We start from the raw sequence: 24,101 nt of genomic DNA, 5'->3' as shown, positions 1-24,101 counted from the left end.
TTGATCCAATCTGCTACTCTGTGCCTTTTTATTGGTGAGTTCAGTCCATTTACATTTAGGGTGATTATTGATATGTGAGGATTTCCTGTCATTCTATCTTTAGTTTTCTGGTAAGGCTGTGTCTCCATTGTTTCTTTGCCTTTTTGTTGTTGTCTATTATTTCTGTGTGGTGGTATTCTATGATGTTTCCCTCTGTTTCTTCTTTTATTACAGTATATATTTCAGTTCTGGATTTTTTTTTTTTTGAGTGGTTTGTCTTAACTTTATGTAAAAGAAAGTTTGATATTTAGAGTATTCCATTTTCTTCAGCACGCTTACTTTCTCCATTCCCATATTCCAGTTCAGGACTTTACTCTCCCCCTTTTTACATTTTGGTTGCCACAAATTATCCCTGTCAATGGTGGTCAAATAGCCTCCTTTAGTATTTCATGTAGTGCAGGTTGTGTATTAGAAAATTCCCTCAGTTTCTGAATGTCTGGAAAGGTCTTTATTCCTCCTTCATATCTAAAGGATATCTTTGCTGGATATATTAACCTTGGTTCATAATTTCTCTTTTTCAATAGTTTGAATATTTGGTTCCACTCCCTCCTGGCTTGTAGAGTTTCTGCTGAGAATTCTGATGATAATCTAATGGCTTTCCTTTATAGGTTACCGTCGTCTTTTCCCTGGCTGCCTTCAGGATTCTTTCTTTGTCGTTGATTTTAGACAGCTTCAATACAATGTGCCTTGGAGAAGGCCTGTTGGGGTTGAGGTAATTAGGTGTTCTATTTGCTTCTTGGATTTGAGTATCCAGTTCTTTACACAAGTTTGGGAAGTTCTCATCGACAGTTTGTTTGAATATACTCTTTGTTCCCTTCTCTCTTTCTCCTCCTTCTGGAATGCCCATTATTCTTATATTGCTCTTTCTGATGGAGTCAGAAAGTTCTTGTAGAGTTCTTTCATTTCTTTTAAGTCTCAAGTCTCTTTCTTCTTCCATCCGTGTCATTTCCAGGTTTCTAACTTTGATGTCACTGATTCTTTCCTCCATCTGGTCAACTCTACTACCTAAGCTGGCTATTTCATTCTTAATTTCTTCTTTTGAGTTCTTAATCTCCAGAAATTCTATTTGGTTCTTTTTTAAAATTTCAACCTCTTTCGTAAAATGCTCATGTTGTTCTTTGATTGTGTTTCTGAGTTCATTAAAATGCCTTTCTGTGTTTCCTTGCGTCTCGTTGAGTTTTTTCAGAACTGCAATCTTGAATTCTCTGTCATTTAAGTCACATATTTCCATATCTTTAAGTTCCTTTTCTGGAGACTTTTCACTTTCTTTCTGAGCTGTCTTGTTGCCTTGGTTATTCATGGCAATTACTGATTTATTATTTCTCTTCCTAGACATCTACAGGAGTGGCTTCTGCAAGAGGTTGATAGGAAGAGGTCTTTCTTTTGTTTTCCAGTACTTGTTGGTAGAATGTTTTATTTTCTCTCCGACTGCAGCCTTTTTTCTCTCTCATACTGTAGTGTTATGTTTTCTCTGCAGTATTCCAGCTTTTCACACAATGGGGGGATTCCCTGGGAGACGGGCTTCTCCTTTGTAACAGTTCACCTGGGTCATAGGGCGTCACCTCTTGGGGGGGATGTGGAGAGCTTCTGAAGTTCCAAAGCTCTTCCTGCACCAGATTCAGAGCCCGTGTGTTTCAGCAGCTCAGTTTACTCCTGCAGGGATCCACCCAGATAGGTGGGGAATGGGTGGGGTGGGTTATGAGCAGTGGCCCAGAGCAATGGCAGCGATCACCACCACAGCCAGTCCTGCTTGCACAGTTCCCTCCCCTTTGCTGGAACTAGTTGGGCTGCAAGTCTGTGTCTGTGGACCACAGTACTCAGAACTGCAAATGTTCTGTGTGTTTTTTTATCTGACACTGGTATTGTTCCACTTCTAGCACTGGGCAGGTGAGGGTGGAGCGAGCTCTGGGAATGTAGGGAGGTGGCAGCCAGGTCAGTGCCTAAGGCTTCCATTCTCTGCTTGAGACTGAGGGCTTAAACCACTGTTTTCAGTCTCTTCCCTCAGTCTTTACTCCGAGGTCTCTGCTGTGAGCATTGGGTTCAGCCGTGTTATATGCTGCCCCCTCATCCCTGTGGACCATAAGCGGAGCCCTAGTAGTATGAGTTCTTCCCTCTCCTGCAGCTGCGGTAGTTCCGGGACGCAGTGAGCTCGGAGCACCGAGCTAGGTCTGCGTCCTGCGCCCGAGGGGCCCCGTCTCTGCACTTCTCCCTTCCCTCCTCCCCCACTTGCGCAATTTGCCCACCTTTAGGTGATTTCAGTAGTATGCCTCTCAGTCTTGCTTGTCTACTGCACAGGGAGTCCTTTGTGGAGTTACAGTTGTTCAGTTTGTTGTAAATTCCAGGGAAGATTTCAAGAGGCTCACCTCACGCTGCCATTTGTATGATGTCTGGGCAGTAACAGACTTTTTTAATAAAAATATTCACACATGTATTATAAGCTCATTTTCTATAGCAATCCACTGACCCCCTTTCTCAAATAATATTTGCATGTTGTGCGTATTCTTTACAATGATAGAGTCATCATGCTTTGAATTAGGTGTACACGCCTAGTTTCTGAGAGGTTCCAAATTCTGTACTCCTTACTGTTTTCTTTACGTTGTCAAATGGTAAAGCAGAGCATACTAGAGGTATGATAACAACCCCTGGGCTACATTTATGAAGTAGTCCCAGTTTTTTCCAGTGAGAGAAATGAGGGAGAAAGAGGATAAGCTGCTCACCTGATGTCATGCACCTACCAGATGACAGAACAAGCACTTTACCTCCGATTTATCTGACTTCAATTACAGTACCTTTTCCACTACTCTGTGTGGCCCGTCTCCATGGAACTCATATTTTGGCAGATTTCAGCGTTTCAATGAAACATCCTATTGGCTTGATTAATTATTCAATTAATTGACCAGTTTGGAGTTTATATTGACCTAGCCCGCTTTCACAAATTCAGAGCAAAAGCTATATTCAAGTCTACACTTATCTAAATTGGTTGTCTATCCTAGTCAAGTTCATAAACTACTATTTGTATCATCTACTAAGTTTTTGACTCTGTGACCTGATCTAAGCAATCTGCTATTGTTAGTCTGGATTGTTTCAGGTATAGATGACCTCAAAATAACAACTTGCTAAAATGTGTTCCTCCATCATTGTTTTATGGTGTATCAGTTCCTAAGAGACTGTTGGACTTTATAAATGACTTGGAAACATTTTAATTCTCAAAATATAAACTGAAGGTAAGATGTTCTTGTGATAGAAAATTGCCAGATGTTTCTTGAAGTTATTGCAGAGTTCATATTCGTATTATTTCTTGAGTCATATTTCTGAATCAAGGCCTCTAAATATTTTATATAAATATCTAAAATAATAGACAATATTTCTTTCAAGATTCTGTATACAATATGTATAAGATTCATTGACTCATTCATTCATTCAGACAATAAAAATATATTTGGGGCCTACCATGTTTGGTCAAGAAACTCAGTCTTTCTGACCTAATATCTGTGTTAAAGAATGTCGTGGAACAGGAAATTGACCCATCCACAATGTAATTTATTTGTAAACAATAGCTTTATTGCTCTGATATCATAAGAAATGCCCTAGTGATTTATGAAGGAATCTCTAAAGTGAGCTAAAGAGGCACCATTTCTCATATACAAACCCAGCAGGAAATTTTAGGTTTTGTTATATCCAACAACATATCACCTACTTAAGCTTTAACAAACAACTTGTGTGTGGGGTCAGGGTGGGGAGAGGTGGATGCACACATCTCTGGCAAAAAATAAATAAATTGAATAAAAGTGGGATATTGTCTGACTGGCTGGTTATCTTGGACAATTTGAGTTATATGGACTTCTGTCCTTGGCAAACAAAGTGAAGAAAGAAGTATATATTTTACATATTTTTGAACTTCTCTCTAGTTTAGTCTGCTGTGTTTTTGGGACATTTCTCTGGACTAGAAATGAAGGCTGTTTCTCCCCCCTCCCCTTTTCTCTGTCTGTTGTAAGAAGCCTACTACCAGTCTCACGCATTTCATAATGTTCAGTATTGACCACCAAACATCTGTTTTGTGGAAATCAGTAGTAATCACAAATCTTGTCTTCAAGAGGATGAAGTGTGGTGCAATAGCAAGTATTTGGAATTGGAAGTCAGACTGACTTGTAATTAGTGTACTAACTCAACTGACACACATTAACTACTTTACTCCTAATTTCTCTGACTCAATTTCCTCAACTATAAAATGAGGAGGTTGAATGATAAACTTGATTTCATTGGGCAAGTTATTTAACTTCTCTTTGCATCAGTGTTCTCATTTATAAAACAAAACTAGTAATATGACCAACTTCATGGGTTGTTGTTAAGAGTAAATAGAATACACTTCCATTGATTGTGGGAATTCCAAAATACCCAACTATAGTCCTACAAACTCATCAAACCTTTCTTGGGCAACTGTGGCTTTGATAGTTTGCTTCCACTGAATTAATTCAAGTCAGGGGTTGCTTCATTGTCCTATCTGTGTTATTTCCATTTCATGATAAAATCATCCTATATATGGAATTCTTGACCTTTCCATGATTTCTTCAAAATGACAAAGAAAACACGCACATGCATTCAGGCGTGCACATGTGACAATTGTTTGTGCATATCAGACTTTACTGAAGGTTACAAGAGATGCGGGTATTTACCATTCAAGTGTGCAGACAACTTAAAAATTAGTTATCCACATCGTTAAGAAAAATAAATCCATCATTTCTATAACTGGAGTTCTGCCTTCTCCTCTTTCCTTCCCTCTTATATTGCTTGGATCCACACATTCTTCTCACTCTAGAATACAGAGCAAGAATGCTTTTGTCAGCCTGAGCTACAAATTCTGTGACCAGCCACCATTGCATGTCCCATTAATAACCTTCAATACAAGGGTCTTCAGTTTAAGATATTCTGCCTCCTTAAAAGTAACTGTAGCCAGTCTCCCCCTCCATTGGGCATGGTCACCTGCCTCAACCACTATGCACTCCTAAACAACAGATGGTTTCTTCCATTATTCTTTACATCTTTCTACTTTGTACCATACCTGGCATATACCAGTATATAAACAATTTTTCTTCTTTGAATACTCTATATATGCTTAGATGGTTTACAGCCCCATGCTTTTCACATTTATTTAGAGTAATAGAAACCATGTATATAACACTTACTGTGTGCCAGGCTATGATCTAAGCATTCCACATAAATCAGGGCACTTAATCTTCGTGACAAACCAATGAAGTATACACAGTTATCAGCCCTATTTTACAGACAAGGCAACTGAGGCACAAACAGATAGATAACTTGTGTCAGGTCACACACAATATGTCCAGCTTGAATTTCCACCCAGGCCATTGAGTTCTACAGTCCATGCTCTTAAATAGTACATGATACTTCCTCTCTCTGCCATAGTAATAAAAATTCTCATTGATTGACAAAATGAAATGTTTATAGTTTTTTCCATTGATATGTCCAGCATCTGTCATTCTAATTAAAAAGGACCTTAAACATGTGTCATCCAAGTGTAAATGAAGGGGGTATTTTGGCCACTAAAGAGTCTATCTGATTGAAGAGACCATGAAAAGCATGTCTTGCCATCCCTTTCAATTCAGCTAATGTGAATAAATTGCCTTCCATATGAGAAGAACGTCCATGTGTGTTATCTCATTGAATCTGTTCACAACTTCTTCCTTAGCTGCAGGATTTTTGTCAGTTTGGGGGCTGATGTTATCCTAGAGTGTGTTAATAGTACTGTCACATGGAAACCATTTCAACTCTCTCCTGTGGGGCATGATATTATCACTAAGCACAAAGATCTGTGGTTTTGTCCTGAATTAGGACAGAAGAAAAAAATGTAGAAAAGCTGAGATTATAGTCCCATTAGGTATTGGCTATATCTTTTTCTTTTTTTAGATGTGAAAATATATCGGTTTTGAAAATCATCATTCTTACAGAGAAGTAGCATAGTATGGTATTTAAGATCACAGCCCCTGGATACAAACTGCCTAACTATGACTCCCACCTCTGCTTTACACTCTCGCTGATGACAGGTTATATAAACTCTCTGTGCCTCAGTTTCCTCAACTGCAAAATGAGGATAATTGTAGGACCAACATCATAGGGCTACTTTGAGGATTAAGAAATTTAATAAGGGGGGAAGGGAGTGGTAGATGAGGGTAAAGGGGGTCAAATAAAGGGGGTGAAGAAAAGAGCACTGACTCTGGGTGGTGAATACACGATGTGATATATAGATGATGTATTACAGAATTGTACACCTGAAATCGATGTAACTTTGCTAACAATTGTCACCCCAATAAACTTTAATTAAAGGAAAAAAAGAAATTTAATGCATGCAGAGTGCTTAGAACAGGGCCTGAGAGTGTTTGTTGGTTGAATCATTACAGTATTATACCCACTCTCTAAAATCTTCCTAGGTAGTTATAAATCTTCAATAGTTCCAGAATGCGTTTATTAAATCAGGATGTCACGGGCTCATTCTTTTTCTTTAATTACAAAGAAACTAATTTGTTGTGTAGATTCAAAGACTGATACATAAAGGCCTTATTTATCTGCAAAACAAAGCAGATCTTTTAGGATTGACAGATAAGAACATTTGGAACAAATATAGAATTTAAAAAAATATAAGTGTGAATGTATTTTAAAAATACTAATTCAAAAAATTATTTCTTTGTTTTAATGGTGGAGGGAAGGTTGAGAGGCTAGTTTAAGTAAACATTCAAAAGGGGAAAGATTAGGGGAAAAAGGTTTGTTTCCCCAGCTGGGAAATGTCTGCAGATATAGCGAATACTTAGTCAGCAGATCTCTATTTTTATTCAAGCAGCTTGCCAAGAAATACAGTGGCTGCAGTTTTCTCTCCTCTCTAATGTGAACTGGAGCTCAGCTAGGAATACTGAAAATGGATGCCCATCCTTTAATGTGCCTGAGTGGGAGATGGGTAGCGTGCAGGTCAGCATATTCTCATCCCGCTTTCTACTGTGGGAATTGGCCCAGTTAACACAGGCAAACTGGGTTAGGTCTAGGTTGACCACATGCTGTTACTATCTGAAATGCTTCATGAACAACAGGCCTAAGCGCTCTTGCAAAATTTATTGTGCGATACCCAGGTTTCTCATTTGTCTTAGAAAGCGATCATGTATATGAATGTTCATCTGTGAGAGCCACGAGGTGCAAGACTTCAAATGTGGAGATGAGCACTTTGCAGTTTATGATGGTTTTATGTACATGGCTAGTTCTCGCTACTTTCATACTTTTCCTCACACTGCCTGACGCCAGGAATAGCTTTGGCCTTCCCTCCTATTTTTCATCTCCAAATCCTAGCTTCCTTTTAGGTCCTAAAGTAAATGTTAACATATCCATCAAGCCCCTATTGATAGCTCCAGTGGGAAGTGATCATTTCTTTCCCTGAACTCATGAAGTGTGTCATCTGTACCTGTTTTCGCTCAGTAACTTTCTACAATGCATTTGACCGGTTTGTGTACTTATTTTATCTCCCCTACCAGATTTTAAGCTTCTTGAGGCTGTTTCTGAAGCATCTCAATATAGAAATACTGTGTCTTGAATGATGCCCACTATACAAAGTGGACCTAAGGGACATTTGTTATTGTAGGCAGGAAGAACAGGACCGTGATACAAGGATCCTTTCATCCTCTGGCAACATGTTGGCAAGTGAATGTACAAACATATCATTTAATGCTGACAACAGCCTAGGAGCAGGGAAGATCTTATCCCAATATTCAATAAATGGCAAAATATAATTAAAGCTAGCAGTGAGCAGAATATAGTGAACATTGGTCAGTAAGTTTTATGCATGCCATGCCATCTAAGCCTCATAACAATTGGATAAAGTAGGTACTATTATTATCATTATACCCATTTTACAGATGGGGCAGAGGCACATAGCAGTCACGCAACTCACCAAAGCAGTATAGAGGCAGCATTTGAACTTTAAGTCATCTATTCCAGCTCCTTCTCTCTTACCCATCACACTATTACACCCATTGTTTCATAGCAAGTCAATATAGGAATTTAGATGTAAACCCAGGACTCCTAATTCCACATTCAGTGCATTTTCTACTGTAAATACCTGGTGCCTGACACATAGTAGATGGTTGAAGTATTTGACCCAACTAAAACCCTCTCCCCAGTTTCTAGCACCTATAACTGGATCTCCTGGTTTCATAGGCCAGCCCTTCTTAGTCTTCACTGGTCTACTTTTTTAATTAAATTTATTGGGGTGACATTGGTTAATAAAATTATATAGGTTTCAAGTGTACAATTCTATAATTCATAATCTATATATTGCATTGTGTGTTCACCACCCAAAGTTAAATCTCCTTCTGTCACCATGTATTTGACCCCCTTTACCCTTTTCTACCTCCCCCCACCCTTTCTTTCTGGTAAGCAACAAACAAAAAAACCTCATAGACATAGACAACAGTTTCATGGATCACTCATCCACTTTTAACCATTCTAAATTCAGTCATGTGGTGAAGTAGAAAATAGATTCTAGAATACCTCTAAAATATAAAGGTAATGTTGGGGTGCTAAAATAAAATGCTTAGTCTGTGTGCTCCTGAAACAGAGAGCTTCATAGACTACTCCAAATTCTAACTTTCATTTGAAAAATCCCATAGATGCAGAACAGATAGGACAGTTTAGCATCACTAACGCAGTTGTGTGTTAATTCAACCCTTGCTACTGATAAGACTGGCCTGCAAAGTGTGTTAAAATACAAATTCTTGAGGGTTGGTAGATGAGGGTAAAGGGGATCAAATATATGGTGATGGAAGGAGAACTGACTCTGGGTGGTGAACACACAATGGGATTTATAGATGATATAATACAGAATTGTACACCTGAAATCCATGTAATTTTACTAACAATTGTCACCCCAATAAACTTTAATTTAAAAAATACAAATTCTTGGGCTTCATTTACATTTAATCAGAATTTCAGATAGGGTTCACTTCATATCATTGGCCAGTTGTTTACTGTACCAGATGATATTGCTGTTCCCCTAATTTAAATCAAAAAGTACCTTCATTTTGACATGAACTACTAGTTAATAAATAACATGCATTAGTGTTAATAAACTATAGTACATAGACATAAATTAGAGATTCTTTTTAATAACATAGTAACTGTTATGGATATTTTCTTTGTTATTGAAATTAATATAAAATTTAACTATTACTGAAATGTAGTGTTGCTTTCTGTATGTATTATTTTTAAATATCATAAATTTTGAGTAAAAATACTGAATGATAACTTTCTTCCAGAAGTTAGAAAGATTTTTTAAATGTATATATGAAGAACAGAAAGCAAAAATAAAAAAGGCATTGAGAGAGTTAATTTGGATCACTGAATAAAATGTTGAGAAAAATACATAAAATTCCAGCAAAAAAAAAAGGGAAATTAATTCAGAGCTATGACTTCCAGTAGTATATAGAATAGATAAGTCTTTGATGGAAGATACCTTCTATCTACATGTAAAGCATATCTGATGAATTTCAAGGGAAATGGGCAAGATAAATCCTAATAATTCATTAAACAAAATGCAATTCTGCCAATTCAAGAACATGGCTATGTAATTTGATCATTGAATGATGAAACACTTGTGGAAAATTATCCATCTCAGATAGAATATTTAACATTGAAAAGGGTAGGAAGTTGCCAGAAACATTTACATGAATTCTTCCAAATGATTGAGAGCAAAACATCATTAGATCTTGGTTAATGTACTCTACTTTGAAGGATTTAATAGTTTTCATATGTTTCCCATTCTTTCAGGATTGAAAAAATAAATTGAAGATAATTTGGTGTTTATTTTTTTTTAATGTGAACAAAGTAAAATGCACACCCACAGTAGGCTTCAGTATTCAAAACTGAAGTAGGCTGTAGGACAGACAATTTATGAGAGAAAATTCAGGAAACTTTGTTGAGAATCAAATACGTGTATACATGATTTAACTTTTTTTATTGGCAGCTTTATTGAAATATGATTTACATACTATATAACTCACCCATTTAAAGTATATGATAGAACCATTGCACAATCAATTTTAGAACATTTTTCACACCCAAAAAGAAATCCTGTACTCATTAGCAGTCACTCATCATTTCCTACGATACCTGTTTATTTCCCCCAAACTCGGACATAAGCTATTGTATTAACCTGCTTGGGCTGCCATAACAAAATACCATAAACTAGGTGGCTTGAACAATAAAAAATCAGTTTTTCACGTGTCTGGAGGTTAGAAGTCTGAGATCAAGGTTCTGGCTGATTCCGTTTCTGGTGAGAGCTCTCTTCCTGTCTTGCAGATGTCTTCCTTGCTATGTCCTCACAAGGCCTTTCCTTGATTCATGAGCATGGGGAGAAAGAGACAGAGATGCACTCTGCTCTCCCTTCTTATAAAAATACTAATTGTAACAGAGAAGAGCCCCACCCTTATGACCTCGTTTAATTACTTTCTTAGAGGCCCCATCTCCAAATACAGCAACACTGGTTGTTAGATTTTCAACAAATGAATCCAGCAGGGACACAGACATTCAGTTCATAGTATTGTGCCCTGGCCCCTCAAAATGCATGTCCTTCTCACATGCAAAATACATTCATTCCATCCTAAAAGCTCTTCAAATTCTAGCACCAACTCTGAAGTCCAAAGTCTCATTTTAATATCATCTAAATTTAAGTGAGATATGGATGAGACTCCAGGTAGGATTCATCCTGAGGCAAACTTTCTCTTCAGCTGTGTCCCTGTGAAACCAGACAAGTTATGTGCTTCCCAAATACAGTGGTGGGACAGGCATGGGATAGACATTCCCATTATAAAAGGGAGAAATTGAGTGGACAAAAAGGGTGACAGGTTCCAAGCAAGTCCAAAACTTAGCAAGGTAATTTCATTAGATTTTTTTTTTTTTAAGTTCTGGTTTTTGTTTTTTTAAAGATTTTATTAGGGAAGGGGAACAGGACTTTACTGGGGAACAGTGTGTGCTTCCAGGACTTATTCCAGGTCAAGTTACTGTCCTTTCAATCTTAGTTGTGGAGGGCGCAGTTCAGCTCCAGGTCCAGTTGCTGTTGTTAGTTGCAGGGGGCGCAGCCCACCATCTGGGAGTCGAACCTGCAACCTTGTGGTTGAGGGGACACGCTCCAAACAACTAAGCCATCCGGGAGCTCAGTGGCAGCTCAGTGGCAGCTCAGCTCAAGGTGCTGTGTTCAATCTTAGTTGAAGGGGGTGGAGCCCACCATCCCTTGTGGGAATCGAGGAGTCCAACTGGCAATCTTGTGGTTGAGAGCCCACTGGCCCATGTGGGAATCGAACTGGCAGCCTTCAGCCTCAGGAGCACAGAGCTCTAACTGCCTGAGCCACGGGGCTGGCCCCCATTAGATCTTAAGGCTCAAGAATTATACTCTTTGGTTCCATGTTCTGCCCTCCAGATCCATTAGGGTGGTAGAGTTACCCCCATGGCCCTGCAGGGTAGCCCTTCCCCTTCAGCTCTGTGGGGGGTGGCCTGGCCCTCTGAAACTAAGGAGGGGGGTACCACCCTCTGAAATTTCTGGAACTGAGTATAAAACAGGCCCGTTTTCTCCTCAGCCTGAGTCTGTGGTGGGAGGGGCAGCCCTGATGATCTCTGGATTGCCTTCGGAGTCATTCTCCTTTGCTCTTTCTTATGAACTGACTTAAGCTATTCTTAACTGAATAGCTCTATTTTTTTGTCCCCCTTGGAACAAACAAGGAGTGTATCTCCTGGTATACTCCCATTTTTATTCCTGGCTTCTTCTGAGATGGCTGATTAAATTCGTTGTTCACAGGCATACTAATCTTCTTATCAAATGGTTGTTCAGCCAGAGTGTTCCTTTGAAACAGGCTTCCTCATTTTTCATAATATAGACAGGCTGCAAAATTTTCAGTCTTCAAGTTCTGGTTCCTTTTTACCTAACAATTCCTTTAACTTATCTTTCTCCTCTGGTGTTTTACTATAAGTGGTAAAGAAAAACCAAGCCATTCCTTTAACATTTCTCCTCAGCTAAATACCCAGTTTCATCTCTCACAAGTTATACCTTCCATAAAACACCAGAACACAATTCAGCCAAGTTCTTTTTCACTTTATGACAAGGATCACCTTTTCTTCAGTTTCTAGTAAGGTGTTCCTCACTTTTGTCTGAGCCCTCACCAGAATTGCCTTTAAGGTCCGTATTTCTACCAACAGTTCCTTCATGGCATTCTTGAGTTTTCCTAGCATGTGCCTCAAAATTCCTTCAGCCTCTACCCATTATTTAGCTCAAAAGTCACTTCCACATTTCTAAGCTTTTGTTACAGCAGTATCCCACTTCTCAGTACCAAAATCTGCGTTAGTGTATTCAAGCTGCCATAATAAAATACTATAGACTGAATGGCTAAACCAACAGAAATGTAGTTTCTAACAGTTCCAGAGACTAGAAGTCCAGGATCAAGATTCCAGACAATTCAGTTTTCAGTGAGGACTCTCTTCCTGTCTTTCAGATGTGTCCTTTTCTCTCCGTCCTCCCACATCCTTTCTGCGGTGTGTGAGTGTGGAGAGAGAGTGTAGAGCACTCTGGTGTCTCTTCTTGTGAGAACCCAAAGCCTAAAAGATCAGGGCCATACCTTTAGGACCTTATTTTGACCTTCCTTTGAGTCCCCTTCTCCTAATATAGCCACACTGGCAGTTAGGGTTTCAACATAAGAATTTTGGAGAATCCATAATAACCATTACTTTACTTTTTGTCTCCATGGATTTGTCTATTCTGAACATTTCATGTGACTGGTGGTATGCAATATTTGTTCTATTGTGGCTGACTTCTTTCACTTGTCATAAGGTTTTCAAGGTTCATCTAGATTTGTAGCATGTATTAGTGCCTCGTTGTTTTGATTGCTGAATATTACATCAGACAGGTATACCACATTTTATTTATACATTCATTATTTGATGGGCATTTTGGTTTCATCTTTCTGGCTATTGTGAATAGCACTTCTATGAATATTCATGTACATTTTCGTGTGTGGCTGTTTGTTTTCATTTCTCTTGGTTACACATAACATTGCAATTCCTACGTCATATGGCAACTCTATGATTAACTACTTGAGGAATCAGCAGACTGTTTTCCACACTGGTAGGTAGGTAGCACTATATTACATTCCCACCACCACTCAATATGAGGGTCCCAGATTCTCAGTAATCTCAAAAACAATTGTTATTGTCTAGTTTTTTAAATTATAGTCATTCTAGTGTATGTAAAATTATATCTCATTATGGTTTTAATTTGCACTTCCCTGATGACTAATGACATCTTTTAATGTGATAGTGGCCATTTGTATATATTATATAGAGAAATGGCAATTCAGATCCTTTGCTTAGTTTTCATTGGGTTATTTGTCTTTTTATAATTGAGTTACAGGAGTTATTTATATATTACAGATACAAATCTCTTGTCAGATATATATTTTACAAAATATTTCCCTCATTCTGTGAGTTGTCTTTGTACTTTGTGTGGTGTTTTGAAACACAAAAGTTATTGATTTTGATTTTGTTAAATTTATTTTTCCTTATTTTTTTAATTAAAATTTATTGGGGTGACAATGGTCAACAAAACTGCATAGGTTTCAAGTGTACATTTTTATAATACATCATCTAAATATTGCATTGTGTGTTCACCACCCAGAGTCAGTTCTCCTTCCGTCACCATGTATTTGATCACCTTTACCCTCTTCTACCATCCCCTCTACCGTCTTACCCTCTGGTAACTACTAAATTGTACTTTTTCTTTATTGTACTTTTCTGCCAAATTAAAAAAAAAACAATACTTAATCCAAATTCAACAAGATTTATAACTGTATTTCTTTTAGGAATTTTATACTTTTAACACTCAAATGTAGTTATTTGATCCATTTTGAGTTAATTTTTATATATAGTATGAGAAATGGGTCCAAATTCATTCTCTTGAATGTGGATATCCAATTGTCACAGGACCATTTATGTAAGAGACTATTTCCCCTCTTGCCACTCTTATTGAAAATCAATTGACTATAAACATACAGGTTTATTTCTGGACCCTTAATTCTAGTCCATTAATATATATGTCTATCCTTACGACAGTACCACACCGTCTCAATTGGTTTGGTGTTGCTTGATAGTCAGTTTTGGCAGCAGGAATCATGAGTCCTCAAACTTTGTTCATTTTTTTCAATATTATTTTGGCTAATTTTGTTCCTTTATCTATATGAATTTAAGGATCAGGTTTTCAATTTTTGCCATAAAGGCAAGAGGGATTTTGATAAGGATTGCACTGAAATTGTAGATCAATTTGAGTATTGCCATCTTAACCATAGTAAGTCTTCCAATTCACGAATGTGAAATATTTTTCCATTTACTTAGATCTTCTTTGATTTATTTCAATAGTATTTTGAAATTTTCAATGTCCAAGTCTTGTACTTTTTGTGAAACTTTTCCGAATATTTTATTCTGTTTGATGCTATTGTCCGTGAAATTGTTTTCTAAAATGATTTTCAAATTACTTTCTATTGATCAGTCTACAAGTTTGCTGATTCTTTCTTCTGCAAGTTTAAATCTACTGTTGAACTCCCTACTGAATTTTTCATTTCACTTATTGTACTTTTCAAATCCAGTATCCATTAGGCTCTTTTTCATAATTTCTGTCTCTTTATTGATATTTTCTTTTGAATGAGAAATTGTCATTATACCTTCCTTTACTTCTTTGTTTTTATACATATGTTTTTATAGTCAGTTTTACTCAATAATATGCTTAATCTAATTGAAAATATTCAAAGGAGAACTAAGCAATCAATAATATACAAAGTTTGCTTTAATTAAACTAAAACAAATTCATTTTAATGGATGGAAGCAATTTAAAGAAACAGGTTCAAAGCAAGTGGGTACATAGAATACTAATTATATCATATTAGCAATACACAGAGTATAGATTTTGACAATACACAGATTATAGATTTTGACATTCTCAACATACATATAACTATCATGAATCCAGAAGAAAGTAAGAACCACAAAAACTATCCCACATTAATGGACCTACTATAGGCAACTCTGTCTAATGTAAAGAAGAAAATCAAATCTGAGGCAAGAAATTCAAATAGCATAAAAAAGTGACAAAGGAAACTTGTGGACGTTGACCAAACAACCATTAAAAATTGGAAGGAAAAATCTCAAAAATAGTAATGGACTATTTATTGATGTGAAAAATGGCACTCATTCTTCAATAGCATTTTAGGAATTATGTAGATGAGAATACTGATATATAATTTAAAATGTTAAATTAATGTAAATATATTTTACATTTTATTTTTATTGATATATAATTGACATATTGTATAAGTTTAAAATGTCAATGTGTTGATTTGACATATATGTATAGATACATGATTACCACCATAGCATTAGCTAATACCTCTATCACATCACATAATTATCATTTTTTGTTGTTGTTGAAGACAATTAAGATCTAGTCTCTTAGCAACTTTGAAGTTTATACCATGTTTACCTAAAAATAAGACCTAGTTGGACCATCAGCTCTTATGCGTCTTTTGGAGCAAAAATTAATATAAGACCAGGTCGTATTTTATTATAATATAAGACTGGTTCAATAGAATAGAATAGAATAGAATACAATAGAATACAATACAATAGAATACAATACAATACAATACAATACAATACAATACAATACAATACAATACAATACAATACAATACAATACATAATACCAGGTATAATATACCGGGTAGAATATAACATAATATAATACTGGGTCTTATATTAATTTTTGCTCCAAAAGACTCATTAGAACTGATGGTCTGACTAGGTCTTATTTTCGGGGAAACACAGTAATACACTACTGTCATCTAAAATTACTATGCTGCGCATTAGATCTCCAGGATTTATTTATCTACTAGTTGCAAGTTTGTACCCTTAAACAATATCTCCCCAATATCCCAGGTCCTGGTAACCACCATTCCATTCTGTTTTCATAACTTCAGCTTTTTTAGATTCTACATCTAAGTGACATAAAACAGTATTTGTCTTTCTCTATATTCTTCTCTAACTTAGAAAAATGCCTTCAAGTTCCATCCATGTACATACAAGTGGCAGGATTTCCTTCTTTCTCGTGGCTGAGTAATATTCCATTGTATATACACACCACAACTTTTGTATCCATTCATCTGTTGGCAACACTTACGTTGTTTCCATATCTTGGTTATTATGAATAATGCTGCAGAGTGGTAAGAGGCGTGGGATTAGCATTGATGGTGCTGGTGTTTCTCATAGGCCTGGGGGGGAGAACTTTGGGTAAGGTACTCCCAGAGGCCCCTGGTCGGACTTCCTGCAGAAGTCCCGGGCAAAGTTAGCAGGAAACCCATTCCTTAAATTCCCTTGATATTCTTATCTGCCTCTTTCCTGATCTTCTTCCTCCTCCCAGTCATGAGGTCCTGCCTCAGTACTCTGGATGCTGCTGGGCAGAAATGGTTTCCTCCAGTTGTGTCCCACACAGCTAGGAGTAGCCTGGCACTAATTCACTGCTCTCCTTTTCCCCAATGGGAGAGGTCATTGCTGCTGGGTAGTTTAACCCCATGCAATGTTGAGTGAGTTAGTGGAGGGGTAGTGGTGTGATGTTGGCAAAGTCCTCTTACCATCTCCACTCCATCCAAACTTTTTGTTTCAATGGCATGCTATAATCTCCCCTCGGGAAGGTTGGACTTCTGCAAACTCTGTCTCAATCATGGGTATCTTCCCAAGTCAGCACTCTCCAGGTTTTATCCCTGACTGAGGTGAGTGACATTGGGGCAGTTTTGCTGGCTTCTCTGGTACTGCAGCCCATACCAAGGTCTGTCTGCCTATATATGGAGGCATAAGTGGGTGAGATTCCACCTGGATGCCTTGATATATTGTGCCCACAACTCTCACAAAGGCATTTTAGTTTGTGGATGGATGTCTAGTTCATTGTTAAGAAACAGGGACAAAAGGGAGGAACTTCCTGTGCCGCCATGATGCTGATGTCACCCTCCTTCCTTTCCTTCTTTAAGTGCGTTTTCCTTTAGTTTTTTTAAGCATAATTATAATCACTGCTTTTAAGTTTTTGTCTAGTTTGATATCTGGGTCCTCTGAAAGGCATTTTCTGTTGTCAGCTTTTGTTTCCCTGTGTATAAGTCACACTTTCACATTTCTTTCTTTTTTTTTTCAATTAAAGTTTATTGGGGTGACAATTGTTAGTAAAGTTATGTAGATTTCAGGTGTACAATTCTGTATTACATCATCTATAAATCACATTGGGTATTCACCACCCAGAGTCAGTTCTCCTTCCATCACCATACATTTGATCCCTTTTACCCTCATCTACCACCCTCCTCCCCCCTTATCCTCTGGTAACCACTAAACTATTGTCTGTGTCTATGAGTTTTTGTTTCTCATTTGTTTGTCTTGTGCTCCAATGTTCATTGCAGTTTTATTTATGGTGGCCAAGACATGGAAACAACCAAAATGTCCTTTGATAGATGAATGGATAAAGAAGTTGTGGTATATATGCACAATGGAATACTATTCGGTGGTAAGAAAAGATGAAATAGGACCATTTGTGACAACATGGGTGGATCGTGATATTATAATGCTAAGCAAAATAAGTCAGACAGAAAAAGCAGAGAACCATATGATTTCACTGATATGTGGCATATAAACCAAAAACAACTAAAGAACTTTCACATTTCTTTGCATGTCTTTTAATTTGTTTACAAAAACTGGACCTTTTAGGTAATATATTGTTGCAATTCTGGATACTGATTCTCCTTCTCACACTCAGGGGCTTGTTTTTGTTGTTGCTTTCTGGTTCAACTTTTTTTGTTTTTTAGCTTGTTCAACTTTTAAGGCAAATTCTGGCATTCAGAGGATATGCAAATAGGATAGTGAATTTTCTTCATTTGGATAAAAACATAGCCACATTTTATAACATTATGGCAAAATAGTCATACAGAACCCAAGCATCAATATCATATAATATTTAGTTTGAAGTTTAGATACAGAACTAAATGTTAAAAAGTAATAGATGATAAAATGAATGAAATAATTTTGAATAATGTAATAGATCTTAGACATTATTCAATTATTTTGTATATAATGCATTATTGTAATCTCTGTTCAGCAAATAATATTTTTTTGTTAAATTTGTGGATTTCCCAATAGCAGATATTTCTATATGTATATATTTTTGGAATTTTTTTTTATGGCCCAGGGAATGACGTATCTGGAGAAAGATAATTTTCCTGTTTTTGGACTCCTGACAAAGACTAAATCTAGATAAACACTGTTTGAGGGGCTTCAATAATTCAATATGTATAAAAAACAATGGGTTGCAATAGATTAGGCTTGGAAAAAATCCAGATTCTAAAGCATTCCATATTCTCTATTATGCACTTTCTTTCTACTTGGAGTGAATAATGCATCAAGCACCTTTTGACGCCGCTAGTTTTTAAAATATAATGCAAAAACTAAACAATGCATCTTAGTTTCAATGAAATGTGTATGTTTGTTGAAAAATTTTTTACCCTATATAAATCTGAAGGTTTTGTCAAATACTTAATGAAAAAATAAAGGTGATGCCATCATGCAACTAAAACTTCAGTTAGAGGCGATCTGCAGTGCTTTTTTAGACACTTTTGATTCTACTAATAGTGATATACATTCTAGATTGTAAGCCAACAATATACTTTTGAAAATATCTACTTTTAAATTTATTATTCAGTGCTCATATGCTATAGTGTTTTTTTCTATTTTTATTAAAGTATTTATTTTTATTTGTTAAATATAACATGTCTCAATTTGTAAATTTAAGGTGTACAATGTGTTACTTTGATACATTTATATATCATAATGATTGTCATTGAAGCAATATTTACCATTTTACAACATTATAGTACAGTATTATTGACTATATTCATTATACTGTGCATTAGATCTCTGTGGCTTATTGACTACTCATTACAATTTTGTACCTTTAAATACCGTCAATTTTATCTTCCCATTCCTTTGTAACCACCATTTTACTCTGTTTTTTCACTTTTTTACTATTGGCTTTTTTTTTTTTTTTTTAGATTCCATATATAAGTAATATCACACAGTACTTGTCTTTTTCTGTCTGACTTATCTTGCTTATCTTAATGTGCTCAAGGTCCATTTATGTTGTTTCAAATGGCAGGATATCTTCCTTTCTCATAGCTGAATAATATTCTATTGTGTGCTGTAGCATTGTTTTTTAATAATAAAAGGACAGCTATGTAGGAACCAAAAATCTGCATACATAATTGTCTTGAATGCACAAAACAGTTTTAGAAGTTAGTTGAAGAAAACATAGCTTATGATGTTTATAAAAATATATTATTGATGCTAAGAATTTGCAGACTTTTTATGTCAATACCAATTGTAGAAAATAAAGCAAAAAAGTCAATTCGATTCTAAATTTTACAATTGGCTCATCTGTGTTCTAAAATTAAATATCAAAATCAATTTATTTTTCCATATTAGATATAACATTATCTTTAAATGAGAGGCTTATGATAATAAGATAATAACAGCCTTTTTAGTGTTCTAGATGATCTATTTGACATACAATTTGTAGAGTTTTGGTGACTGTGAACTTCTGCAACTATATAAAAATTTACAAGTAAAATCGACTGCTGTTCACAGTTTAAATGGATTATTGATTGGACATTGATGTATGAGTAAATGAGAACTTTAAGTGGTTTTAAAAAATCCAGTGTTGCTCCCATTAATGTATCAAAACATTTTTACAGCAATAATTTACCAGGTATATTTCCAAACATTTATCACTGTCTGGATATATCTAACCTTGACAATATTAGTGGACAAAAGACAAGCTAGTCTGCCCAAATTTAAATTTACTAAAAATAACTTAAGGTCTATATAAGCATAAGAAACATAATCTTCACTAGAGACCATTTCTATTAAAAATGAGACATTGGAGAAATAAATAAATAAACAAACAAAGAAATGAATAAATGAATGAATAAATAAATAGGAATTGATGCCATGTTGTTGAGGCAGAGACATTCTTCTCTGGGAAACTCAGTATTTGTTCTTAATACCTTCAACTGATTAGATGATATGCAGCCATGTTATTGAGAGTAATCTCCCATTTTGAAATAATTAGGAAAAAAAATTCTACTTCAGAAAAAACCATGATGAGGTGATTTTCCCTTAGTAACCCAATTAATAGAAGGGCTTCTGACACAGTGTCCAAAATATAAATCTGATCATCTTATTCCCATTTATAAACCTTTTATGAGGTGCCATTGAAACCTCATAGCCTCACTCTGACATACATGGAAATCAAAGCTTTAAATGACAAATTTTAAAAAAGCTTTAATAACAAATTAAAATAAAGAGTAAAGCTTTAAATGACAAATTAAAATAAAGAGTAAAGAAAGCAAAGGTGATGTTAACTTTCTTTCCTGGAGGCTGTAACTGATGTAGGACAATAGCTCTCAGATACTAAAGGAAGTGCTCGTCCATAATGACGTTTTCTATGGACCCCTCCAAAGTGAGAACAGAGTGGTAACTTTTTTCATGAAGTGTAATTTATTTGATTTGAATGATTATTCTTTATTCTGGGAATGTGTTCTATCTGCATTTGTATTAAAACATCCTTTCTTTTGAAGAAAAAAAAAAAGAAACATCATAGCCTCAAATGTGATTCCATCGAAGAGCTGGCTCCAATTTTTATTTGAACCATTCTTTCTGCCCCTCCTAGTCCCATTTCTCTGCTCCAGGTACACCAAACTTCGTGCCATTTCCTTATCGTACCATGCTCTTTTGGGATTCCATAACTTAAGCTTGCTTCTTGTACCCTATATCCTCTTCTCCCCTGAGAAAAACTCCTTGTTCGTTAAGGTTTATCTCCTCAGTGCAGCATTTCCCGCTCTTGCAGACAACAAGACAGTGTTATATCTAGTTTTCTAAAACACATTATAGGCAGTTTTATTAGGATATCATCCATTTGTAGGTGTTTTACTTTTTAAATTAGTTTCAGGTGTACAAAGCAATGTAATAGTTAGACATTTACACCCCTCACAAAGTGATAACCCCTCCCCCAATTTACTACCCCTCTGACATCGTAGCTGTTACAATTCCATTGACTCTATTCCCTACGCTGTACTCCACATCCCATGACCATTTTACATTACAGTTTACATTCAATATTCCTTTATTCGTTTATGACAAGATGACATTTTTGAGGTGAAGATCTATGATATTACTAGCTTTTAGTAAGTGGCTGGTACATATCTGTTGCTCTAGAAACGTTTGTAGGAAAAACATCTGCTCTGAAAAAAACAGATCAAGAGAGAATCTGATAAATATAGCATCTTGTTATAGCTCCTCTTCTTTTGGGACAAGACCTTTAAATTCCCTTCTAAAACTGTTATTCTAGGATCATTAGATTATTTTCTTAAGTTTATCCATGATATTGAATGGCACTCCCAGTCCTTATTTTATTATCATTCTAGTAGCTCCTTGCATTTGGATTCTTGACATTTTTAGCTACAACAGCTCACAAATGAATACCACATAACTATGGCATCTAAGTAGAAATTGCTCTTTTTCATCCTGTGAAACTTTCACTTTTCTGTACTTTACGATTCAAGAGCAATGATTCACACAAATGCGAAAATATAAAAAAAAGAAATCAAAAGTGGTGAGTCCAAATATTTTCTCTGATTCTCCATGACATTGTATTGATTCACTTTTCCACTTTCAAGAGTCTATATAATTTACCTACTAGGAAAACATATACATATAAATATATACACATATATGTAAAATTATTCTGAAAGTTAAGTAACAAGGTAGAGATTGGCATATACTTACAATGGAATAATTTTTGTCCAAGTTAGAATTTTCAAACTCAGAATCTGTATGTATGATATAAAGCCCTGATTTGTGAATTAGAGACAATATTATCTTGAATTTTGCAAATATTTTGTGAATATGTTGTTGTATAACATCAGCTAAGAGTATTAAGGAATGCATTGGTCAGAAATATCAGTCATGTTATTTCCAGTATAAATTTTGGCACATAGTAAGAATAATAAATATCTGATGAAGGTTTCAATTAGACATAGTTTTCTGGATCTACAGGGAATATGAGATCCACAATTCACTGGTGGTTCAGCTGCATTTATGTGTTTCATTGCGTGGCCCACCTGACCTGGCAGTATTAATATCACAGAGATGAAGCTGATTTCAAACCAAAGGAGAGAAAGATTGAGTGCTTACTGAATTACCGAGGGAGAAGAGCTCCAAAGTCACAGCAGTATATGTGCCATGTCTTAAAAAAAATCAGGCCAGTTGGAAACTAATACACACATTGGTCATGCAAAATAAAATTCTTCTCTATAGCAGTTATTAAAGCTGTTCATAAAGATTTCATTTTTCTTTCTCCTAAGATCATGGTCAGTTTGTACTTCTCCGTCCTTTTTGAAGATAGGCACAGTTAAGTGACCTGCTTGTTTTAGTCAGTGACATATGAACTTCCATGCGGTGTCCTTATGAGCTATTGCACATTTCACTATATTTCCTTTTCTCACTGGAGAAGCAAGGAGATAGAGCCGTCTTCAGCCTGTGTTGCTATGTATGAATAATGTAGAACAGATCCCCCTACATCCTGTCCCTGGCTAGTCCAACACGGACATGGAGTGTGAGCCAGAAATAGGGCTTTGTTCTTTTAGCCATTGAGGTTTAAAGTTTCTTTGTTACTTCTTCATAACCTAGCCCATCCTGACTGATATGCTCCAATAATATAATAGATGCCCTGACTGTGTTGCCAGCCTCTTGAGAGAGTAGCACAGAAAAAAAAACCACTAGAAAATAATTGTCAAATGATAAGGAATATGGGTGAAATCCATTGACACTTGCCATAAAAAAAAAAAAATTACATTGGTCTGAAATGAGCTTTACATACTAGATGCGGCTCTAAAAAGAAGCTTACCTAAATCTTAAGGCGTACCTAGACAAGTTAAAGAAAATTAAATGTTACTGGGAATCAGGTTTCTGGGTTATGAGTGGTAATTTCTCCAGAGACCAACCCTAAGCAAGTTGTAGATCAACAATGAACATCTGTTTACAGTCAAATAAAAAAACTCTGTTTGGTCCTCAGTGCTTTGACTTGGCTATCCAAGAGCTTCCAAGAGCTGTTTTTTGGTTTGTTTTTTGTTTTAACTCAGAAGAAAGCAGTATTGAAGCCAATGCTTTGAGAAGTGAAGGAACTACTCAACTACTATATATGAAGCATTATTATCATTATTTTTATTTTTATATTTTCTCGTATCAGTACCACAATAACGGTGTGAGGTGAATACTGTTACCTCCACTTATCAGATGAGGAAATATAGACCTTTTCCAATAAAAGTCAGCATGGCAGGTGACATTGATCTACCTCTACATAATCAACAAAAAATTATACATTTATCAAGCACTTATCCTACCCAGGGCACTGTCATAAGCATTACTTTTCCCTAAAAGTATCACCAATTTGTTTGTATAATGAACCAGGGATATAAATAAAGGTGTAATTATATGAACTAATGTAGTCTAAAGTTTTTATATATTTTGTAGACAATGAGGACCACACACATCCCCTGGTAGAAGTCAGTGAGAACTGGGATGGTTTGGAAGGCAAGGTGGAAGTTGACGTTAGTCTTGAGTGAAGGTGAGAAGGAAAAGACATAGGGGTGGAAACTTCAAGGTGGAGAATAATGGATGAAAAGCACAAAGGTAGAAATGCACATAGTACCTCGGGGAAATAGTGAGTACCACTTGGCCTGAAGCATGTGGTTTTTTTTTTCAATTAATAGTGGATCATTGATCTCAATGAGCATTTAATTTGGAAGGAATTACGAAGCCCTTCTATTCCAACTAACTACCAAGTGAGAACCATTTTGTCAAGTCCCAAAGAAGTGGTTCTCCAGGGTCTG

Source organism: Rhinolophus sinicus, chromosome 18, assembly GCF_057876585.1.
Source record: "Rhinolophus sinicus isolate RSI-liver-muscle chromosome 18, RSI-T2T, whole genome shotgun sequence".
Classification (NCBI taxonomy): Eukaryota; Metazoa; Chordata; class Mammalia; order Chiroptera; family Rhinolophidae; genus Rhinolophus; species Rhinolophus sinicus.
This window is presented reverse-complemented; position numbering follows the sequence as displayed.